Source organism: Xenopus laevis, chromosome 5L, assembly GCF_017654675.1.
Source record: "Xenopus laevis strain J_2021 chromosome 5L, Xenopus_laevis_v10.1, whole genome shotgun sequence".
Taxonomy (NCBI): Eukaryota; Metazoa; Chordata; class Amphibia; order Anura; family Pipidae; genus Xenopus; species Xenopus laevis.
In genome coordinates this window covers 71895109-71921516 of record NC_054379.1, presented here as the reverse complement: position 1 = coordinate 71921516, position 26408 = coordinate 71895109, and the positions used below count along the sequence as shown (strand labels likewise).

Genomic DNA, 26408 nt, shown 5'->3' with positions numbered 1-26408 from the left:
GCGTCCTAGGCAAATTCCTCTTCTGTCTACTTCTAGATAAAATGGCAGTGACACTATTTCGCATGTGCAAACACAATTCCAACACTGCCAAATGCTTACTGCTCATGTGCACTAGGCCCCTCATCTCAACAAATGATTACTGCACATGTGCACACAAACTTTTTCAGGAGAAACTTAAACTCGGGGGAACTGAGTACCAGGATGGGAGACGGGGGTCTAAAACAGGATAATTGGGGGAGTTGACAGCTATGCATTAATTTTTCACATCAGCCAAAGAGGAAGTAGCAAACTGTTCCCTCCTTTATATAGCCTTTAGAACCTGCTCTAGAACCTTTTCCCCCTTACCTAAAAGTGACATTTAGTTAGTGGAACCTAATTAACAAACTAATTCAAGCCTTTACAGCTATGTTATTATTGGTTCCTGTCCAATGACATACAAATGCTGCTAAAATTGTTCTCTCACCTTTGTTGATGGGCAGTGTATGGATGTATACTTTAATTTACTTACTATATTGTGGGCCTAAAAAATAAGCATGTACAGGCTCAAAGAAAGTCCAATATTTACCACCTGGTCAGTGTCGGGTATAAAATACAGTTCTGCCTTGTACTGCTTATAAGCACAATGGGAGAATGGGGGCATATTATGAAAATTAATCTTTCCATAATTTAGGTAAGTTAAGATAAAATACATTACATATTACTGCACAAAAGAGTGTATATTTAATGTGTTTTTAAAACAAATAAAACATGTGGGAATGATAGGATTTTAAAAAAAATGCATCATACCTAAACCAAATATATTTGTCCCTCATTTTAAAACATCTTGAGCTTTACCATCAATGATGATCTCTTGTGAACAAATAAGCTATTCATTTGAGCCCTAGACAATCAGAATAATTGTCCTTGTGAAAGACTGCATTTAAAATCTAGTACATTGTTATTGCTGCTGTTCCTACCATATTTCGCATTTACGTTATAACATATGACATCAGTTTTCTGTTTCCATAGATACAACCAATGACATCTCCTTACTGCGGAAACACACACAATAAAACACTGGATGGCATGTTTAGAAGGCCTTTAGAAAGGAAAAGTCAAAGTGCCCTTCTCTTGCATCCAGCCTATTGATTTCCTGTTATAATGCATTTAGAAGCAGCAGGAGTTTCCAACAAGGTGAATCTAATAGATGAGACCTGATCTCTTGAACAGATTTCATTTAGTTTCCATCAGTAAATTGTGTAAAAGTCAGCTAATGTAAAAAGTAGCAGGGCGCCCAGTGGAGAGTCATTCTTCCTTCACGAAGGCACAGTGATTCACTCCAAAATTGCAATTACTAAAAGTAATAATAATAGCAGAAAGAATAAAGCAGCTTCCATTTTATTATTTGAGAAGTCCATTACCGGTAACTGATCGTTTGTACATCCATACTGTCTAAAAATATGATAACTATCACATTAACTGTGCTCAGATGAAAAACCTCTGACACAGAAATAATTTGACCTCTCTTGAAAAAGAAGGATTACAACAGTATTGCAATTTTAAATTTACTGTACTTTCCTTTTTATTCGGTATAATGTATATACAGTATATTTGCAATGTCCAGAAGTGAACATACATGCTTTGTGACTAAATACAGTATTTATATATTATAATAATGAATTATGATTATGAAATATGCTTTTAGTATGACAAAACTAAAATATTATTTACATGTTAACACCAAAATCTGTTTCTATAAATATATTTTTCCATGTCCATGACTGTAATTACTGAGGGGGCCTTTTATATAAATATATTTAAATAATGACAAAAAGGTGAAGAGCCAGAAATTAAATTACACTTACAGTTAGATATCAAAGAGAGCCAAAAATGGCTAATTAATAGGAGAGACTGTTACATTTTGCACAAGTGCTGCAGTTTAGCATACAACTATGTATGTAGTGCATACTGTATATACCAATCTGTTGCAGACTAACAATTGCAAATATTGCAATTGGTTGCTATGGGAATGAATTTGTAAATGTCAGAGGCCATAAGCACAATTCATGCTCAGCTGTTGCAACTTTATCTACCAGTAACATGACAACTGCTACCAGGTGTCACAGATTTCCTGTGTGTTGCTAAGACAAATATTAGCAAGCTAAATTATGCAAGTATAACAGTTATTAGTGCCTATGTTACTTTATAGCCATATATTGCAAAAATGGATTTTTGAAAGTCACTTTGTTGGCCTTTGTCATATTTTCTTAATGCAAACATCAAAATAAATTCAGAAATGTACATGGTGTTAAGAATACAATGAAATTGGAATTTTCCAATGTATATATTCTATGTAACAGTCTTTTCAAATGCACGTGAATCTGCCAAACAATGTAGCAAACCTAAAAACGGTAAGGAGCTAATCGAGTTGATCACTGGTGACCTGTGGTTTGACATATCCCTACACTGTTTGGGGCCGAGGCAAATACATTTAAAGGAGAACTAAAGAACAAAACAAGTAGGCTAGAAATGTTGTACATTATGGGGCAGATTTACTAAGCTCGAGTTTCGAAGTAAATTTTTGGGTACTTCGACCATCGAATAGGCTATATTCGTCCATTTCAACTTTGAAGTAAAAATCGGTCGACTGTTCGACCATTCGATAATCAAAGTACTGTCTCTTTAAAAAAAACTTTGACTTCATACTTCGCCAAATTAAAGCTACCGAAGTACAATGTTAGCCTACGGGGACCTTCCAGAGCACTTTTCTAAGGTTTTTTTGGTCGAATAAAAATCCTTTGATCGATCAATAAAAATCGTTCAAATCGGTCGATTCGAACGATCTAATCGTTCGATCGAGCGATTTCTATTAGATCGTTCGATCGATAAAATATGGTAAAAATCCCTCAACTTCGATATTCGAAGTCGAGGGATTACAATTCGAGGGTCGAATTTCAACGTTTTTTTAACTTCGAAATTCGACCCTTAGTAAATCTTCCCCTATGTGTTGAGCTTCTGTACCAGCCAAAGGCAACCACAGCCCTTTAGCAGTAAAGATCTGTGTCTCCCCATCTTCTTTTCTGCTGATTCACTGCACATGCTCTGTGCTCCTGTCACTTACTGAGCTTAGGAGCCAACTCACAATATACAGTACACATAGAATATAAATGTCATAATATAAGGCTGATTAGTAATTAATACAGATAACTACTACATGGCAGCACAGAAACCAGTGCAATTAGCATCATCATTTTATACTCAGCCTTGTAGCATCAGCTTATATTACAGGGCAACCTCATTTTCTGCTTGTAAATTTGCAACAACCCCTAAGCTAAGCTTCTCAATTCTCAACACCTGCTCAGAGCCCACTGAGCATGTGAGTGTCGCAGACACTTTCCAAGATGGTACACCCTGTTACAAGTTTGAAGTCCTGAATAATTTCTGCTATTGAGATGCTGAAAACTTTAGGCTGGTGCAATAAGTTGTGTATAAAGTATGGCATTTTTACCCATATTAATTTCTAGAGTTTAGTTCTCCTTTAACCCTGCCATACCCTCAGCTCAGTGGGTATGGGTAATTAAGTTGTTTAGGTACCATTTATGAACCCTATCACTAAACCCTTACCCCATAGCCATTGAGGTTAAAGGAGAAAGAAAAATAAACATCACTGGGGGCTGCTAAGTTTTTAGGCACCCACTAGGGATTCTAGTCACTTACCTTTTACCTTCTGGTGTTTTAAAAAAATAAAACACCAGAAATTTTGGGAAATTTCTGCATGCACTCGCACAAAACTGGTGGAAAATGCCCGGCAGACCGGAAGAAGGTGGTACAGTGCTCAGTGAACTGTACCCTGAGATTGTGCAAACATCCATCCCAGGGTAAAGTATAAGCGACTAGAATTGCTGGGGTGTTTGAAACCCCGCCCCTACCGCCCAGGTTTTTCTTTATTCCATAACCAGTGTCTAGTTGGGTGGAATAAAACAACTCTTGTCCCTGCTCATGACTGCTCCCTATGACAGCATTTTACTGCATGTTGTACCTGTATAACTATGCATGTGACAAATAAAGAATCTTATCTTATCTTAATAAAGCCTACTCCTGGCCCTAGATACCATGCAGGATGGAGTAAGGAAACCAAATTACTTTTTACAAATACATTACAGAACACTACAGGAGGACTATTAAACAAAGAAAAGAACAGAGGAATTGATATGGCAAATATCAATAATTTGTTTTTAACCCAAATTAAACAACTATCTAAGAAGAAGTAATTTATTTGAAGCAACGTAGGTGATTCTTCAGAGTGAGGACAGTATGGTTGTGGAATGTGTTGCCGGGTGATGTTGTGATGGCTGATTCAGTTAATGCCTTTAAGAATGGCTTGGATGATTTTTTGGACAGACATAATATCAAAGGCTATTGTGATACTAAACTCTATAGTTAGTATAGATATGAGTATATATAATTTATGTGAAAGTATGGAGGGGTGTGTGTATGGATGCTGGGTTTTCATTTGGAGGGGTTGAACTTGATGGACTTTCTCTTTTTCCAACCAATTTAACTATGTAACCCTTCACATGTTTTAATGACTATGCTCTACACAGCCTGTTCTAATTCAGTTTTACCTTGTTTATTATAGTCACCATTTTGACAAACCTTCACTGAAATTACAGTTAAGGTTCAAGTATCTGTAAACATTTGTATTATATACTGTACATGTATTTTTATGTAATTGTAATGCAATAGTTATTCAAATGTGAAGAGCATCGATCCACAGACAGGATTATCGTCATGTTTTATTACATAGGACTTTACAGAAATTGCTCACCATTCATATCACTGCATGATCAAAGTGAAGTTTATTTCAAGAACACTATTGTCAGTTTCTAGGGGTTTTTTTTGGAGTATAGGATGGTTTAAGTAAAACCAGACGCAGGGAGAACAAATGCTGTCCAGAATCAAACCCAAGACCTCAGTGGCATCATAATGATTCACTAAAATATATCTTCGATTAAAAGTATGCTTACTTTGCTGAAGCAGACTTACGAGAGTTATTGCTGCCCTGCTTTGTATGGTGATAACTATGTGGATGCATCTTTGTAACTTGATAAATAGATGTCTGCTAATAAATATACTTCACAGTAAAAGAATCACAAACTGTTGACTGTAGAATTTACTCTTTTCATATTTACTCTTTTTGCATATTTGCATTTTACCACTAAAGTTTAAAAGCTTGCACAAATGTGGAGAAATCTCTTCATTAACATCTGCTGCTTAATAGCCAGGCACTTCCATATGATGGTGTGAAGGAAAGTTACATTATACAGATGCAATGTAAATGTTAACATGTCAGCTAAGTTTGTTATAAAAGACAATATTGCAGTCATCATTCAATGGGAGCCTTTTATTTGAAATAATATGTTTACAGTAAAAAAAATGAGGGGGGCCACAATCTTTTGTCTGCAGAGGCGTATATTAAATTCAGCTAGTGAATATAATGGAATAGCAAGCACTTTGTTACTCTGACCACCCACACATTCTGCACAAATACAAGTTACACAGAACATTCCTAACTTAATTCAGTGCACTGGCTGTGGTTAAAGATTTACAGAAGACTAACGGTAAAATGATCAGAAGATTTTCACAGCTGGATATAAACTTGCTGGTGTCACTTACAATAAGTATATACATACCCCAATAAAAAAGTCATCTAAATGTGCTACCAAACATGTCAGCTACAAATAATACTATACTATAATTTAAGATTAATATACGGTATGATATAAACACAGAATACACAAGTTAAAAAAACTGTTGTATATTGATTATTTCAAATAAGTGTGTATATTAATTCATGGTATTGGTATTTCATTTATGGGCAGTGTTTGTAACTGTATGAGGTGGTGAAAAGTTGGCCATACATGCTTGAATTTGGTTGTCCAGTTAGGCAGATATTGACCTTACTGGAGAACTGTCTCTAGCTTGTTTCATAAGACCATCATGTGATCCTATAAAAATGCTGTTGGTCGATCCACATCAAACATTTTATCTATGTCCTTTCTCAGTAGCTGGATGGAGTATCAACGCATGAAAGAGCCAAATTTAATTCTCCCTTTAGATCCACAGCCAGCCAGTTGGATTGAATGAACCCAACTGGCCAGTTCCTTGTATTGTCCAATTACAGAATATAAAACTTTTCGCCCTACCCTAAGGTTGACCATATAAAGTCATCTAAAAAATGCCCTACACATGCTCAACACTACTCTATTTAAAGATACAGAAAGTGATCTTATTAATAGCTCTGTAATCTGTAATAACAGCCTATCTTATCATTAAAGAAGTACTATCATTGGAAAAAATAGGGTGCTATGGTAAGTTAAATAAACTGATTTTTATTTTTAATTTTATGTTTAAATATATAGCCATTTTTCATGTCTCATAATGTTTTGTGTCTGATTCTAACCCGTTTCAGTCATAGTCTTTATTCAGAGAATTAGACATGAACAAGACATTTATCTAAACCAGCAAGTACAGGCTGGAGCAGGGATTGAGATGATTGATAAACAAACTCTCATGTTCTACTGGATAATAATAATATTCTGAACCATTATGCTGTGTCCTTGTCTCTAGATTTTCTCAACATAACTTAAAAAGAGAGCACTATAATAGTGACAACTTTGCAGAGCAGCCTTCTGTATAGCAGGCAATGCTGGTAGTTCAGTACATTGCAATCACTGTACTTAGCCTAAAGCCCACTTTATAGTTTTTCCTTTGATGTGGTCATTGCCAAAAGATTTGCTTTAATAACAAAAAGATTTCTCAAAAAAGTGCAAGGGTTCCGTGACACATGAGGGCAGCATGTGTTTTCCAGATGGCCTGGGAACCCTCTGGGAATGCTGGTTTGAGAGAAAATGGGTTAAAGCATAAGGAAAATATGACACATATGTGGATATTCTTCTGATGTTAGGTAACTACAACTTTATGAGAAGGTCCTTTCCTTTATTAACTTTGCAGGAAAAAACTTGGAATTCATTATTTCCACAGAATCAATGGCTCTACAATGTCCACAAAAAGTTCCAAATATTCAATATCTTCTATGATACCTAGTCAACAGGGTTACATATAGCATTGCACATATCAATGACCCTGGTATGAGTTTTCTTTCTAGGCTCTATTAGTATATTGTGTGCTAGCTAGTCATATGAAAGTCAGAAAGAAAAAATGGGGAAAAGTATTAAACCATATTACAATGTGGGTATAAATGAGCAATGAAGGACATGTTTTATATATTATGTGTATATATATATATATATATATATATATATATATATATATATATATATATATATATATATATATATATATATATATATATATATTTTTATATACATATATATACAAATGCATGTAATGGCTTAGGCACACACTTAAGAGACAACTACCTGGGTGCTGTAGAGGAATGTTGTATATCCATAGAAAAATGCTGTCGCACACCAGGATTTCTCATCAAAAAAGGTTATTTTATTTTTAGTTCCCCAAGACTGACGCACTCCAGGACTTCATAATGCAGTTTAGAAAAGAAAATTTATTGTCAAAGTTTCGGTCCCGTTCTGGGCCTTTCTCAAGACATTACAATTATGGGGACAATTATCTTTTTGTAACTACATTCTGAAAATGTAGTTACCCTTTAAAACTGCATGAAAATGCTATTTCCTGATATTATTTTACATTATTATAATTATCTTCTTTATGTCTTTCAACCATTTTGTGGCAGGTGTTATGATAGCACAACAGATGTCTAAAAAATAAGACACCTTCAAAAAACGTCCTACCAAGCAACAGGGGCCATTGCTAACTGGGCTGAAGTGGCTGGAATAGGATGACATTTTGGAAGAGCTGAAGGTTAAAGAACTGCATTGTCTGATCCTATCAGGAGTACAAGAAGCATTATGTTTGTTATCTTTTTTAATGATTAAATATTCATTTTGTAATGGTGAAAAATTCAGTTTTGCACCAAGTGCAGTAACCAACCAATCAACAAGTAGCATTTACTGTTTGTTTGTGTTATAATGAAGGCAACAATGAATAACCAAAAGTTGTAGAAATGGAAAAACTAACCCTTAAAGTAGTCTCCTTAAAGCTCCTACAAATAATAGCATTCAACAGCTTGGACATAGAGCGAAAAAAATTTTTGCCGTCACATTCCACAATAAAAAAAATAAATAAGTGAAATTCTGATCCTAAGTATTCCCCATCTTTAATTCAAGATTACTGATCTCTCAGTAACAGTACTATTTTTATTCTGATAAACAAACATCTCTCTTTGTATCTTTGTAGTTGTTTCTTTTTGCTCTTGTTTATGCTTTATTTGGGAAAGATTTTCTGGTGAATTACAATTCATCTACTGTAAACTAGTCCTTTAAGGCTGCATTTAATGGGTTAAAAGGATGGCAAAAGTAGTTTTTTTCTCAGCATTTTGAAATGTCTTTCGATGTGACAGCAACTTGTTTTAAACATCAATATACTTAAATTAGTTTTCCAAAGACAAAACTCTTATTTAAATTCTGTCTCTGCCAACACTGCTTCACTTTGTCTCCAATGTATCCAAGCCCCTAGACAGACTGTACCAGACTGTACCATGACTTTTCTAAATCCCTTATAATTTTGTTTAATCATCATCAATGGAGACAGTCTCAGTAACTAATAAACATATTATAAAGGAATTGTCTCTGTGTTAGGAGCCCTTGCTACATAGTTACTTATTTCTGAGTTATTTTTAGGATAAGATACTTGTGTCTAGACTCATTTTCTAGCCTGGAATCATATGCTTAATAAACATGGCATGACACTGTGGCACTATTTGCTAAACAGAGTACAAATATTTTTTGTAATGCAGCAAGAACTCTAGATAAATGATGTAATAATAAGTTATGCTTGGTTTGAGGGGGAAGGAAACTCAATAGCTTTTGCAAAAAAAGAAACATTACGTGGCACATTTACCTAGGGTTAATTAACCCTCGATATTCGACCGTTGAAGTAAAATCCTTCGACTTCGAACATCGAAGTCGAAGGATTTTGCGCTATTCCTACGATCGAACGATCAAAGGTATAATCGTTAGTTCGAACAATTAAATCCTTCGAATCGAACGATTCAAAGGATTTTAATCCATCGATCGAAGGATATTCCTTCGATCAGGAAATTGTTTGGAAGCTTATGGGGCCAATTTTTACTTTCTTTAATGAAAAAGAAACCTTTCTCCAATATACTTTAATTAAAAAATGTGTACCGTTTTTATAAGAAACCTGACTGTATGCAGTGAAATTCTCCCTTCATTTACTGCTGTGGATAGGAATTGTCAGATGGTCCCTAACTGCTGAGCAGGGAAACAATCATACTTATGAACAGCAGGGGGAGCCCCCGCCTTACTTTCCAGCCATGCAGAACTCAAGCAGCTTTGTTTATGATGATCCCTAAGCAGCCCAGACCACACTGAGCATGTGCACAGTCTTAGTCTTGCAAAAATGATAAACAAAGTTACAAGATGGTGACCCCCTGTAGCCAACTTTGAAAGCATAAATTATTTGTTTGATTAGGCTTGTGGTGCAGTAAGTTCATGTTTATATTTAGTATACAAAATACAGCATTTCCAGCCTTATTCTATTTTAGACTTTACATGCCCTTTAAGGCTTACAGTCTGCTTACAGCCACCAATGTCACCAGGCACTGACAAACTTTCTTTACCCAAAGACCATGCAAGTGGTGTGATCTGATGTGACTTGTATTGTCAGCCCAAACAATTTAGTAGCATGGCACAAAACTATGCCAAGTTACCCCCATCACTTCCAATTATGTTGAATGGAAAAAATCAAAAGCTGCAAACAGTTTTCCATCCAAAAGATTGTAAGGTGGAAAGGCTAAATTTGGTGCTGTCCAAAACTTCCCAAATTTCATAGTCAGTGAGATTCATTGTAGTTTAGCAAAAGGCAATGCATTTAGAAAGGATAATAATTATTATATTTATATAGCACTCAACTAAAAATGGATGGGTTAGCTGGCAAGGATAGACACCCTAAAAAGGTTTCCAAGAAGCTGTGTAGGGGGAAAAAAGATAAATGGCAAATGAAGCCACAACTGCTGACCTAAATTACTGCAAATTTTCTCTTTCTATAGATCAATAAGCATTCTGACAAAACTTTAATAAACCCATTCATCATTATGCTAAAATGTGCATCTCTCTTTTCTAGTTCAAATAAATCATTTCCTATGGCATGATTTTCTGATTAAGGTACTTTACTGAAAAAAATTCTGAGAAACATAGAAATATAATGTTATATAGTAGAAAACCATGATCAACATGATGTTGATATAAATCCTTATATTGCAAAAATTAAATAAATGTAACATTATTTTGCAGCCTATTCTACGTGCAAACTCGTCTTCATTTGGTACCAGTTTACACCTCTTTCTAAAAAAGCTGCTTACTGATCTAAGAAAAGCATTGTACTGAAGTTAAACCTGGTGTAGAAATGGTGCAAAATAAATCTCACAATTGTTTGTGTACAACATTATATCACCTTCAATTGTGGGTAAAAAAGTTATTCTGCCTGCTTATTAGGGAATGTTTCCCTTACAATGTCCCTTACAATTAATGACTGCCTGATCTAGATTTGTGCTATTTTCATTTATTAAAAGTCTGTTTATGTTGTTTAAAATACATTTTACTGCTAGAGACCTCACTGACAAGTTTTGTCTTCAGGTTAAAAACAATTTGATTAATAGGCAAAGCCGCAACAGTATTAAATCAAATCAAAGCATTGTCAGAATACATTTAGGCATTGAGACCCTGTCCATCCCTAACTCCAGGGTCAGTCTGAGGGATACTGAAAAGAAAATACTCTGGTTTATCTGGAAAGGTTGTAAGGGCAGGATACCAAGATCAATCCTATTGTCAAGCAAACATCAGAGTGAACTAGAAGTCCCAGATATTCTGTGAGGCAGCTCATCTGTGACTGACTTTAGCTTGAATGCAAGCAATGCCTCCCACAGAATGGGAACAAATAGAAGCATTTTATATGAACTCCTATCATTTAAGCAAATTAATTCTCATTCAGGACTCAAAGATACCCCTACATCACTTCTCATCCATTCCATCCAAAGGTTCACAGTATATATTAGGAACACGTGTAATAAGAAATACAAAATCTGTGGGACTTCCTCTCCACTCATTCCGGTATTAGCAAACCCCAACCCCAAATTCCCTCTGGGGCTAAACCGAAGTCATAGGATGATTTCAAGTACTTGCGCCCATGTTACCAATTACATTGCACTGTTCAATACTACTGACTATTGCATTGTGTCAAAGGAGAAAACATTCTGTCATCTCTTTATCCCACCTTCCAAATCACATGCTTCCATCTTTTGGTTAAAAAAACTTGGGGCTCCGATACTTGAATGATACAATGATCCTGCATATCTCAGAGATCGTCTCATGTGTTATTTCATTTTATTGAAATCATTTAGAGAGGGAACACAGCAAAATAATTCACTGACTATCCTCTCCTCCAGGATAAGGTAACTTTTTGTACGACAAACCTGCCTCTCCTAACCCCCCCCCCCCAGAGTGGGCCATAGTGTACATCCAAATGCAAAAAACACATATACCTAATGGATGTTCAAAGGTGCTGAACTTCAGACCACCAACTGATTACCCCAAAATCACATGCCTACCAAGGTGATCTGTCTGATTCCACAGTATTGTTGATCTACTCAGCAGGGCATTGTAACATGGGACAAAACATGTATCTAGAGGCTTCTAGTTGAGCTGAATGCTACCATCTGTTTACCCCAAAAATACACAAATCATATCTGGCCAATCAGTATCAGTTTGGGTGGATTACATTGCAGCACATTGTGCCAAAGGACCACATGTATGCAACAGTTTTCAAAGATTTGAACTGAGAAAAAGCCATATACATATTCTTCCTGTATCCTCTAAGTGCTAACACTTAACAGTGTTCTGGTCTAAAACAATGCTACAGTTTTTAACACAAAGGTAAAATATGATTAATAAATTTCAATCTTTAGTTTAAAATGTAAAACCCTTGTTTTACTTCTTTTTTTTAAATTTTTTTACAAAAACTGCAAGAAAATGAAAACTTCTCAAGCAAAGACTCCTTTTATTTATGTTTACATTTCAAATAGTTATTTAATCTGGATTTAATTGAAATAACTGCTGTCAGTCGACTAAGCAAACTGTTATAGTTGTATATACATGTCTAGAGATAATGTAAACAAAGAAAATATTATGAAATAAAACAAATATTTCTAGATATTTCAGCAGCCCGTGCAAAACTTTTTAAGGCATAACCAGTCAGTAATGCTTTAACTACTCCCTGTTGCCAATTGCGTTGGGGAATGCTGTAAATGAAGCCTTGACAGCTACAGGTTCAGTATAATACAAATAAATTAAGGTCAAAAGTCAAAATGATATTACAGACCTCTATAGCAATTAGTAGTAAAAAGATATGGAATTTGGGAAGATACTATAAATTAAATCTAACAAAGTTAACCAGCAGGGTGTTGAAAATAGTTTAGAATAACAGAGCATTCCTCTGAGCTAACAGTAGCAAAAGCAGGTTGAATATTGTTTGAGTGCTGCACCTGTTGTGTTTGTCAGCCATAATTGTTTCTGTGGATGGCTCATTTTTTACATTATCCAGGGTCACTGCCAGAATAGAGCTTAATCCAAGTGTCAAAGGTTTTGAAAATCTGTAACACCTACTGAGCACAGCAAATACTTTATATTTTACATTACTTTAAGTAAGACTCTGTCTAACCTACAGTAGGTTGATCTTTCAGGTGTATTGAAAAATATACATAAAAATTACATATTACTATACAAACACATTGAGTTTACTTTTTTTCATTTGCCTTTTTTTTATAATTGAAACATAGTTGGCACAACAAAAAGGTTGCCAGAGTTATGATAGATTGTAGAGGAACATAAGATTTCACACATTTTCTTGAACACGTGCCCACATAACAAATGGCACATCATCTCAAGACAATCTGGGATGTTCATTAAATTCCTAAGTCTAGTTTCCTTTGTGTCTTCATAGAACCAATAATGAGGATGGCCTCACTAAGCTATGGGACCACGGTGTGGCCTTTTCCTTCACTCAGAGGCAGAGAAGATATACAATATATAATTGCATGTTTAATTACTTTCTTTTTTCCAGACTATTGTTGGAACAGCATGCTGCCTGACTATCATAGAAAGAAGAATATAATAATGTCAATCATTTTGGGTCTTATAAACTCCATATTAATTGTTTCTGATTATTTACCCCATTCAATGCAAAATAACATTTCCGTTACTAGTGACTACTCTAAAATCAAGAGGTGGGTGAATGGTTTCTATAAACTTCCTGTACTTATGTATTTTTATAAGAAGACTTTTCCCCAAAGGGGTCTCAGTAGCTTCAAAACTCACCCGAGTTACAGATGATGTCCAGTTAAGTGATGGGCCTGTTTTACTGTTTCAGCAGACCTAATTCTAATCATAGATGCCATTATTCAGATGCAGGCAATTGCATGGAGGAGAACTGGTGCCACACTCCTGTGTATTGTGCATAAAAGGTGATAAAAACGTTATTAGTGGTTCAAGGTTTTACTGCCATACTGCAGGGACAAAGAAACCTTCAAGTACAGTGGACCAGACTTATCTACCCCCACATGTAAAAGAGTTGGAACCAAAGAGTACCCAGATACCATGACAATCTGCTTTATTATTGCTGCTTTTCTCCTACACTATTATGTCATTATTGGTTAATGCAATTGGCGATAGCTACAGTAAACAGATACTTAGTTCCTAACCTTTAGAGTCTCAGGACTTAATGTACTATAGCTGCTCAATACTAATGATTCTTGAAACCGCAATAAATGGGCTTTTCAAGAAACATCTTCCAAGAAGATATATAGTAAATCAATAAATTTGAAGGCAACTTTTATGTCTCCAATTATAACCAACAAACCTGTCACTGGTTTGTATTGCATGTTCCTAATAGGGACTATTTGCTGCAATTTATTGAAAATGAATGGCTGGTGTTTGCCTCATTAGGACTTACATGTTATAACTTCTCTCAACCTTTACAGTATGCACCTGCAGAATAAGGGATAACAATAATTCTTACAAATTCTATTAATATAATTTTTACTAAATAAAAGTGCTTTCATTATGAGGAGTCATCCTCAACATTTTAAAGAAAAAGTAACATCCAAGTCCTGCTCTAGTATACATTAAAATGATATTCTCATAACAAGTAAGAACTGAGGCTAATGTAAATTAGTTAGACAATATTTGAACGAAATAACATATAAAAATCTGTCTTTTCTATTAAGAGGGCTACACAGTGATACCCTTCTGTGTTCATGCATCATTTTGCCTTTGAAATGCATAAACATAAGGGTGATAACTACTAAAGAAAAACATTTACCCCTATTAGATCAAAGAATGTGCTCACCTTGCCAGCTACTCTATAGACAAATATACAGTAAAACTAGCAAGGATTTTTGGAACCCTACATCACATGTCCTCAAAGGGATTTAGGAAAATGATGTCAATGCTATAGCCATTAGTTAAGTTTTCATGTATTCATGGATGCATTGTCAATCCCTATTTTCTATAGTCTGGTGCATATGAATATGATATTGTTAGAAAACTGGACCCCCAGCACTATTTAAAAAGGTACTTATAGTTTGTGTACCATCCTCTGTAAATATAGTAGTTGCTATGTAACCTTACTGTTATGATCAGTCTATGCTACCATTTAGCCAGGAATTTACTTTCGCTTGTGGAGATAATCACCAGGATTAAAAATCCTTAGTATTACAGACCTATTGTATATACTTCCTCCTCTTGAGATTTTGCCATGTGGTTCCTTATTTTAGGCAACACCTGAGATATTCCTGCATTGGAACTGAGTGTTCTACAATAGCCTTATAAGGGGTAGAATCCTGTTCTCCAATTTTTCTTGTTGTCGTTAAAGAACAACAAACATGACTGCAAGTAGTTACCGGTTTCCCATCTTTTTTCAACATGATTTACAAGGTATTTATTTAATCTTAACACAAAGCCATCGCTTTGGGGGTGGTAAACTGAACTGCATTTATGTATGACACCAAAGAGAAGACACAAGTACTACTGAGGTCCCATGATTTATCATTATTACTGATGTCCCATGGGACCCTGGCTAGCAAAAGCTTGACTGCAACATGTTTAAATATTCAGTTACATAGGGACAGGTTATTCATCTGCTTCCTGTTCAAATAATATCAGTGGGACTAAAGGTATGGATATATAGTAGTCAGATTTAAAGATGCTTTTAAGATAGTTTAGTAAGAGGGAGAGTTTATGACACCTTTAGCAAATCATTTGATTCTTTTGGCATAAATTAGCACATCCATCCATGGCTTTTAAATTAATTTAATTTAAATTTAATTTTGCAAAGTGATACACGACTCCTTAAATTGTGCAGATATTTAGCTCTTTGCACACAACAATATTTTACTAAATGAGCCCTAACATGTTCTCACATCAGTTTATTTAACACAATGGTAAAGAAATAAAAAGTAGGTAAGAAACAAATATAACTATAGGAAAAAAAATCTAGAAATGTAGTTCACACATAGCTTCTAGGAAACTAAAGTTTAAAAGATATTGCATTATGCAGACATGATCAGTGGGTGTCTGGAGAATTATATTGATTTGGAGCATATGGCAGGATACGAGTAACAGGTGTGATTTGCAAAATTAATATGGCTTTAGCTGAGCAGGTGGAGGATACAGTTTGGGTGTATGGAAGGGTTTCAAATTAAATGGAGAGTGGCATCACTGGCTGCAATTAATCTCACTCTGTGGAGTGACCCCCTAGGGGAACAGAACAGTTGCTTTAATCAGGGAGAAAACAGACATTTGTAAAAGGAAGACCTATACAAGTGATGGGTTTGGTGGCTAATCTCCTGCTATGTGCTCACTACAAAAATGCTCTCCAACATTCTGTTTTAAATGAATATTCTTGGGAAATACATACTGTGCAGGGCTAGTTGAAATCTGAACAGCCAATTAAATTAATTAAGATATATAACTACTTTTGTGGAGACCAATTTCTCAGCATTCTAACAAATGTCCAGTTAGGTATTCAGGGACCATTAATTTATCAACAATGGCAAAGTGCAGTCAGTGTTGCTAGTATTAATTCCTTTGTAACATTGATATGTAACTCATGTTTTACCTGCTAAACTATTTTTGAAACGTTGTGAGGATTATCTTTAGCCAGTTCACAGAAAGACTAATCTATTATCACCCTCAATTCCATTTTCTCTCCAGTTTTCTCAACACATACTAATGAGAAATGCTGGGGTGTGAGCTCTAAAATGAATCAGTCACTTAATAGTTATCTATAAAAACATTCGTCTTTTTGTGTTCACCACTAGCAAATTAAATTGCTAAATATGCACTCACAAAGTGAGAAGGTGCTGAAATATCAAAGTGGGCATTTATGGAAGGATTGTACAAAGGTCAAAAATTTTTGATGGTGATAGAAAGAAAAAGGGTTGTAGCAAGTTAGCTCATTGAAAATAATTAAAAATGTTATTATGGTCTAAATCAACTCTGTTCTGCCAGCCATGTAGTAGTTTGTCTCTGTGATTTGGTAATGATTTTGTATAGCTCTTGCTTAGGAAACTAGAAAAAATAGGAAAAAACTAGAAAAATAGGAACTGAAAAAAGACATATGTCTATTGAGTTCAACTTTTTATGTCTATATAAAACCTGCCTAACTGCTACGTCATTCAAAGGAAGGCAAAAATAAATCTGAAGCCTCTGCAATTTGCTTTTTTTTCCTGACTATTATGTTTTTTTTAGAATTCCCATGACAAAGGCGTTCTTGCCGAAACATTGTGGTAATTCTCTCATTCAGAGTATCTGCTTTCATACTTGTATGCTGTTTATTGCTGGGTGGTATGTATCTTTATGGCCTTGATGAATATTGTCATTATGTACTGACATATATATTGTATATTATATACTAATGATGTGTGCACCCAACCTGGACCTGCACTCTCCCGCACCCGCCTCCCCCCCCTCAATTTATAGACTGCCGCTGACCCGACCACGCTGATGATGTCACAAAAGGGGTGAAAACAATGAATTCTGATGGGGGTGCACTGTATATTCATGCTAAGCCATCTATTCAGCTCATGATGAAACTACTATAGCTGTATATTTAACAAACCTTTTGTGTAACCGAAACTGAATTACTTTTTTATTTGTGGTGTAGAAGTGAAACAGGTCTGAGATATTCAGGGAAAAAATGTTATTGCAAAGTTCACTGCGTAGGATATAAAATATAGCCACCCACAGGAAGACGCCTCACTCCCAGGGAGATTACTGCATTTACTGTTGTACAATATAATAGGATTTCACATGAGAATAAATCTCTTCATAGCTTCCCTGAAATATGTTTTATCTGATCTCAGTATATTTTGGCATGAACTAGTATTCTCATAATCATACTGTCTTTTTTTTCACCTACAAAAGCACATTCTATTGAGAATTAGTCCTCAGCTCAGATCTCAAGGCAGTGTTATCTGTGGTGTCCTTCCACAGAGAAATCGCTTCCAAAAAAGGAAATAAAACACATATTTTGTGAAAGAGATTTTACAGCAGTTGGTAGGGAATTACTTATAAACTGGAATATGTCATTGAGTGCACATCTCTCAGCAGGCCTAATCTGTTTGCAATTCAGCTACAGTGATCCTTGCGCCTTAATCTTGCGTTCTGCAATATTACGGCTCAATTGTAACATCAAATATAGACACTGGATAATTTATTAAGTATTGCTCTTTAAGGATAAGTATTTGGAAATCATATTAAAAAATATGCCTCTGCAAATTCTTCTCATGGAGATACAGTATTTGCATATGTATTATTGTTAGTGTTGCTGTGTTTTTCTTGAAGCAAACATTTACAGTATGTCTGCAGACAGCCTGAAAAAAGGCTAGTTAAAAGTGGTATAGCAGGAGACTGGGGACTGCCATCAAAGCTGCAATAATGTACAATAAACCAGACAATTATTTTATCATAACCCCCTACAATAATATTAGTGCAATGGCATAGATTCTACAAACCACAACTATCTTTAAAGGAATTGTTCAGTGCAAAAATAAAAACTGGGTAGTCAGAACCCAACTTCCTGCTTTTCAGCTCTCTTGGTTTACACTGACTGGTTACCCTGGCTACTAGGTAGTAACCAATCAGAGACTTGAGTGGGGGCCACATGGGTCATATCTGTTGCTTTTGAATCTGAGCTGAATGCTGAGGATCAATTACAAACTCACTGAACAGAAATGTACCATGTGGCCCCCCTTCAAGTCGCTGACTAGCTCAGAGTTATAGAGCTGAAAAGCAGGAAGTTGGATTCTGGCTGTTTTATTAGAGATCTGTTCACTCCAGCCTTTATACATTACATTTTTGGCTAACTAACTATATTAGAAACATTTTTTATTTTGCACAGCCTATCTATTTACACAGTTTTTATTTTCACACTGAACTATTCCTTTAAGAAGCCAATTCAGGGGTGACTCTCCAGAACCCCAAAAATAACCAGGATGAATTGTAGATGTAGGTAAAAATAAAGAATGAATGATGAAATGTCCAATTCATTTTCAGCAAATTCTTGTAGGTGCCACAGTAAAACATGTAGTAACTCTAATGGGTATCAGCCTTTGGGCTGTAAAGTAACAGGTATAATAAGATTAAGATGGTATCTGTAGCTGTGGGAATAACATCTGGAAAAAGAGTGTGATAGCAGGTATCGTATGGGAATTTGTTGAGGTACAACTCACAGGACATCCCCTACATCTGACGGTTACCTGGAGTGCTTGGTAATATATTGAAAACAGGTGATGCTACATTTTACAGTTTACATTGTTACTGGTGTATAGGGTTGCCAAGGCCCGGGGCAGGTATTACAAATTTACCGGAAATGTAGCTGCCGGTAAATTTGTAATACGATTAAAAAGAGCCCTCGGCCTGCCCCCAATCCCCTTGAACTTAGCTTTTCTTTGTGGTTCTTTTAGTATCCGTGGCGCGGCCCCGTCCCCTTTGATGTCACGCCCCGCCCATTTTGACATCACGGCCCTCCCCTTTGTGTCCCCGCCCCCCACCAGCCAGTAAAGAAATTTTAAAAAGGTGGCAACCCTACAGGTTTATCATTACATAGTAAATCTGGGTTAAAAAAAGACTACTGTCCCTCAAGTTCCTCACTTTCAATGGAATCTGTCATAACAACATCAGCCCGCAGGATATTCCACAACCTTATTGCCCTGATGGTGAAGACTGTTGGTGATGAGACTGTTCCTCCAGTCTAAAAGGGTGGGCACTTATTGAACTATTATTGAACTTCATATATTATTGAACTTCCTTTGTCAATTTACTGCCCAATCTTCTATTTATTATAATCCCTCTGCGAACTGAAAACACCCTACACAGAACTTTTTTATGAACAAATTAAAAGAACAAGGGACAGACCCCCTGTGGTATCCCACTAACAACACAGGTCCAATAAGAAAATGTTCCATTTACTACAACTCATTGTAATTTATCCTTTAGCAACTTCTCTGTCCAAATACAAATATTATGTCCCAGACCAATATGCCTTGATTTAATCAGTAACCTTCTGTGTGGTACTGTATCAAATGCTTTAGTTTACAACTCTGGTGTACAACTTCACAGTCTAAAAGATGCTGTACATTACAGTTACACTTAGACACTTTGGCCACATATAAAGACTGTCTAGTAATCACTTTGGATTGGCTTAAACTGTCAGGACAGAAGGTCTGATCTGCCAATGTTTTTTCTTAGTGGATGCATACAGCATTTGCAGTTATCTCTTATATCTGCTGTTTTATACTGTTTGGGTCATCATCCAAAAAAGCAGATCAATTCTATTTATCCATCTATATAGAAAGACAAATTGGACATTATCTGGCTACTCAATAAAATAACATCAGATTCATCTTACGCATGGCCACCATGCGTGAGACATATTTAATGAATTCGATTTGAAAGCAAACACGTGTATTATTTTTATATTCCTTTATTTGCATCTTATTATAGTTTCTGTTATATAATTATGCACAACCCCATAGCCTTAGGGAAATAATTATAGCACTATTTACATTTTCATACCGGTATGGGACCTTTTATCCAGAACTGAGGAACTGAGGTTTTTTGCATAAGGGGTCTTTCGGTGATTTGGATCTCCATACCGTGTCAACTAAAATATCATATAAACATTAATTAAACCCAATAGGAGTGTTTTGTCTCCGATAAGGATTAGTTATATTTTAGTTGGGATAAAGTACAAGGTACTGTTTTATTTATTAATATTGGTGTCAGGATAATGGGTTTCCAGCTATTATTGTATTCCAAGTTAATCACAAATATACCAAGGGGATTCAATTTTGGGCTTATTTTCTATGAAACCCTGTGTGCTAAATTGTGCAACTACTCGTCCTTAGCGCAACCAAATTGATGTTTGCTTTCATTCTGTAACTGCTAGTAGAATTATTGATTGATAGCTATGGGCAACGGCATTTCTTTTCTGTCTCTTAGAAGGGACCCCTTTTTTCCTATAATTCCGTATAATAACCCTGGCCGCTAATCATAAAAAATAGCCTTTGTTTCTAACTGCTTTTATCAACGCCTACTCATCATTTTCTATTGAGCAGTAACTGTGGGGGACAACCCCCGTGCATAGTGACTCATACATTTCAGTAGCAGGAGCTCAGAAACTTTTATGTTGATTGCATAATACTCCAAATGCTGCTTATTTGTTTGCAAAGCAGGAATGTTATTAAGCAAAGGAAATCTGACATTTTTTTTTTTTTGCTTTATTCTTTATCTTAAAGGCAGTAATATCAGCTGTATACAGGTGTATAACATTTCTCCACAAAAATCACACAATTAACTCCCATAAGCATAAGGTTAATAAGGACTGACAGGTGAGAAATTAGTCTATTAAGCATTTAATAAATTACGTTGTGGTGCTTTTACATTTGATTTATCACTGTGGCATTAATAATAAAGGTTACATTCCATAGAAGTATGTTCTTCTGAATGATTCAGTTAACGAAAACAAAGGTAGAACAAACCCTAAGTGCTTTGCTGAAGCAGCTGTATCAGTAGAAGATTTTTATGTTCTTCTGCCTTGTGCAATACCCTTATCTCTGCTAATAATACGCAGAGACAAAGTAGTTTATAAAATAAATTAAGCTAAACACAAATCTATCAACTTCTCTGTTCAGGGTGTGCTGTTTGTTGTGTAGTGCATCAGAGGTGTGAGCTTTCATAGACAGCCCAGGAAACAAGGGAACCCATATCCCCTTGACAGAGCAGAGACACGTGCTGCAGAAAGAATGTTAAGACCTGCGATTAGCTTTAAATTGTTAGATAACTTTACTGCATATGGGTACTCTACGATATATAGCATGTATGATAATATAATGATTATATATAAATGATGATATAATATGATATAATTATATAGTTATAGATATCAATAAGCACTATAGTGTAACAGTATGGGACCAGTTATCCAGAAAGCTCCAAATTACTGGAAGGCCGTCTTTCATAGATTATTTTTAGCCAAATGTTTTAAAATGATTTCCTTTTTCTACGTAATAATAAAACAGTACCATATACCTGTTCTTGATCCAAACAGAAATTATTTAATAATCCTGGAAGCAACACCAGCCTGTTTGATTTTTTTAATGTTTCCATGATTTTCCAGTAGATTTAAGGAATGAGAGATTCAAATTACGGAAGGATCCGTTATATATAAAACCCCAAATCCTGAGACTTCTGGATAACAGGTCCCATACCTGTCTATAGCAATTCATTCTGCTTTCTGCATTACCCCCACTTCTTAATAATGGTCTAAAAAACAACTGAAAACAGTGACTTTCATATTTGGAGGCAGGTCTGTTTTTTAAAATGATCTATCAATGACTGCCAATGTAAAAATAGAACCCTGCAATATATTGTAAAAGCTATAAAGGCTTAAATGATTATTCGGATGCTGTCTTTATTGCAAGAATTGGCTAGGCTTCCTTTTTGGCCTTGAAAGAGCATATATGATATTCCGTGTCTTCAAAATAAGTGTAGGATTTATAGATACCAACTGTGCCTCTGGCAATCCGTTCCTTTGTTCATAATGAATTGTTACCTTGTGTGGCCTAAAGCTGCAATGTGTGATTCCCTTATTATACCACTACACACAATGTCAGGCTCTATAAATAGCACATTATTATTTCATATCATCATACCCGTGAGAGCCACTAATGCATGAATGCATTACTCGTTGATGTTCAGCCTGACACAGCTATCGGGAGCTTAAATATAACTTAGCAATTCAATTTTTTATTCTACAGAACAGATATAACTGTAAACTGACAGTTTAATGCACATGGGCTTGACTATCTGCCACTGCCCGGAATGGCAAAGTGCAACTTCACTGTGACAATCCACTAACCCTATGATTTTCAGTTACATTCTGTTTATGCTCCTGGGAAATGTCACATCTCCACACACCTGTATGTCTACAGGAATAGCACCTAGATGGAAAGGGAAACTGAACTCACATGGCATTATGTTTAACCTGTCTGACATGCAGCATCATTGTTTAAAGAGACAATCATTTGCTCTAATCGTTTTCAGTCTGAACCCAAGTAATTTTTCAATTAAACTGATCTTGCTAAAGAATTGATTGATAAATGATATAATGTTTTATAATTTTTAGAAAGCCAGTCCAGGTTGTCACATTTCAGAATTTAATGCATTTTGTAGGGTGCACACAGTTATGTAACAATCTCACCTGTAATGGGACACAGCACCCTCCTCTTACTTATTCCACTAGAGGCACATGGATATGTGTATTCAGCTTGGAGATAGGGTTAGTTTAATGGATTCCTAGTAGCACATGTTTCCAACAAGAATAGCATCCAGCAAATGGCTCTGTATCTTCTAACAGTTTCATTTCAGCTGGGATCAGAACTTACTGAGCATTGATTCCCCATGGCACAGTCCCACATTTGATGAACAGTAACCAAAGGCATATATCTTGAGTTACTACATACGCATGCCTTGCAAGGGTTAAACCACTTTAATGAGAAAAACTGGCTCCACTGTATACATCAGATCCAGAAATGAACAAGAGTCCTGGGGGAGAAGATAAACACACACAGGAAATCAGTGTCACTCAAAACAAAATGAGTCCTAAAATACACTTTGGCCAGAAACCTACCACTCATCTCTGTCTGCTATAACTATGCAGTTTTAGCCCATATGTAATAAAATACATGTTGATCAGGTGCAGTAACCCATAGCAACAAATAAGATTTTTGCTTTTAAATAGGAGTCCATGCTGTCTGCTGACTGGTTGTTATTGGTGATGGGACCTGTAAAAAAACTTTGCACCTCTTATAACATTAAGGCTCATTTATTAAAGGGACAAGTGCACCCATACAGTGCACCTTGCCATGCTAGTTTTTGGAAACACCACTGGCATGGCAAAGTGCAAAAGCTTGTTGTTTTATTAGCACCAGGCACTGTGCCCATGGCATGTAATTGTGTAAGGGGTGCCATGTGGGCAGTCCATGGGCACACTTCACAGATCCAAATACCAAATAGTGAACCTCCTCCTTTTATAGTGGAAGACCACTGTGTTTTTGTTAGCTAGTTCACTGCAAGAACAGCAGAATCATGAGTGCACCCAAATTTGTTCCTTCTTGCCCACTGGGAGAAAAGTTGCCTGTATGACTTACATGGTATGAAAAAACCTGTGCTTACTTGTGCTGGTCTCCTAGTCACAAATCTTTGGGAAATGTGATTTGGGGCAAAGAACATGAAGGGATTTTGGACTTTGCACCTTACCCCTTTTAATAAATGAGCAATCTTTACTTCATGATTGCCAAAGGTATGCATTACATTTAATGCTTCCTTGTGCTTCAGATTTTTGCACTCTGAACCTTGCGCTGGACTCACTAACAAAGGTGCAACCAGCACCTTGCAACTGGTAGATACAAATGCAAGGTGTATGCCCTATTACACCCTAACTCTAAAGCTTCTTATGGATTATATTTTAACAACAGTCAAGTTAAAGTTCTGTTCAACACCTGTCTTACATAAGAAAGTTTAACATGCTTTATATATATATATATATATATATCTATATTAAAAAAAAAAAAAAAAATATATATATATATATATATATATACAGCAACAAAAAACCGCACACACAGGCCTTTTCAAAGGTGCAAAATCCAAAAATGATGTTTATTCCAACGTTTCGGCTATTCACTTAAGCCGTCATCATCGTCCTGATGACGGCTTAAGTGAATAGCCGAAACGTTGGAATAAACATCATTTTTGGATTTTGCACCTTTGAAAAGGCCTGTGTGTGCGGTTTTTTGTTGCTGTATACATGTTCTGTTATAACCAGCACCTAGGCATTAACGATTGTTTTGAGTGCACCAGTATTTGGACTATATATATATATATATATATATATATATATATATATATATATATATATATATATATATATATATATATATATATATAAGTTATAATGTACTGTAGAATCTACCGAGATAAAACACATACCAACCAAAGAAGCATATTCCCTGGCCATAAAGGAAACATAATCACAAACTAATAGCAATATTAAAGGATATGAAGTTATTTTAACTTAGTTTTTTCACTTTCGATTTTTATAGCATGCATAATAGGTTTAGAGTTTTAGGAAGAACAAACTTACCTTGGGCATTTGGTCCGAGTTTAAGTTGTATGCAGGGCAATGTCCATGCTGCACAGTTTGAAGGAGAGCTATTGCTTTCTTTTGGCTGCTTTCTTTTGTACATCCAATGCTAGTCCAGAGTTAAATAATGAAGCACTGCTTTTCCCTTTCTCCCTGGTGCTCATCCCTGCTACTGATCATTGCTCACAGCTATCACTAGGAAGAGGGAGTGAGGGGGTGGAGAGGAATTCATAGGAGGAGCAGCAGTAACAGAGGAGGGGAATCAGACATCAAGACATCAGGATGGCTAAAGAAAAGATTTGTTGCTTTAGCTTGTTAAGGGAAAAAAATATATATATGAGTTACAGGTTGTGCAATGCTTTAAATATTAGAGCTGCTTATTTTTCTGACTAACTAAGTTCATACAGGGAAGTCATAAATTGAGGTCTAAACTCTGGAGATATAATTTTATTGAGATTATTATTATTTACATTTTTATTGCATTTGCCATTTGTTAGGTTTTCAGCTTTTTTCAGACAGAGCTGCAGCCTTTTTTACCATTGCTTTATATTTCTCCTCTTATGTAACAAAGCCACATAATGTGATGTGTAATCTCTGTAAAGTGCTGCTGACTATGTCTGCACTGTATATAAATTAAAGAATGATAATCAGACTGTAAGCTCCTTGGGGCAGGGGTATTCTCCCCTAAACACCCTTTCTTGTAAAACTCATTAATGCCCATATTCTGTTCTTGTAAAGGTATAAAGAGCTACCTGAGCTACACCCCAACAATGCAGTGTAATACACCTGTACCATTTATAATATTTTATTATATTGCTATGTTTATATTTTATTAAATTATAATGTCCCAATAACCTGCATGGTAGTTAATTCACCAAGATATTCAACTAGTTCTGTAACACTAGTGTTCCTCCATTATTTTCTTAGATTCTTTGTGTTTCCATGGTAACGGAACTACAGCTACTTTTATGACAACTTTAATTGTGATTGCAGATAGAGCCATTTAAGCAGTGCACGTTGTGGCATTCATTTCATACTGAAATGTAGTTATTTAGTTGTCAGCTATTTATCAGATAATTGTTATCATGAAAGGAAAACACATTAGCCTATTGGAATTCCACAGTATTAATTTGCCAAGAAAACAAATTTAGAAAGATAAGTGTTTAATCTATACCCTTATTTACACCTAAGCGCGATTACATCTGTGTGCCAGAGCCAGGGATTGATAACCGCACACTGATATTTATCTTGATTGCATCATTAGACTTTCAAAGGAATCTTTGATTTCCATTTCTGCAGCTTGCATTTAATTATTAACAAGTGTAACAACTAGAAGAAGCTAAAGATATGACACGCGGCCCTTTCCAATATCCCAAGATTAATTTTAGAAAAATACTCCAACACAATTAGCCAGAAGCAAAAGGGATGATGTTTTTATTATCATTCAGTCTGGTTTTCTTTATATAATCTATTGCATTATAATACTGAGTTATTAATAATCCTATCTTATTTACTGAGTTTTTAACAAATTATTATTATATGATGAA

At 35.6% G+C, this 26408-nt stretch overlaps 1 protein-coding gene across 2 annotated transcripts in view; it reads right to left on the bottom strand.

The window, feature by feature from the left end:
- tmem200a.L (transmembrane protein 200A L homeolog) overlaps positions 1 to 25085 on the bottom strand; it is a 65519-nt gene extending 40434 nt beyond the window's left edge. The window contains exons 1-3 of one of the 2 annotated variants that reach the window (XR_005961270.1): positions 24862 to 25075; positions 22918 to 23261; positions 20399 to 21449 (exon numbers count right to left, since the gene is read on the bottom strand). The gene's annotated coding sequence lies outside the window, so the exon portion shown is untranslated. Of the gene's footprint in view, positions 1 to 20398; positions 21450 to 22917; positions 23262 to 24861 lie in introns of those variants that run through there. The other variant, XM_018263176.2, reaches the window with a different exon arrangement.
- Between the last annotated feature and the right edge of the window lie 1323 nt (positions 25086 to 26408).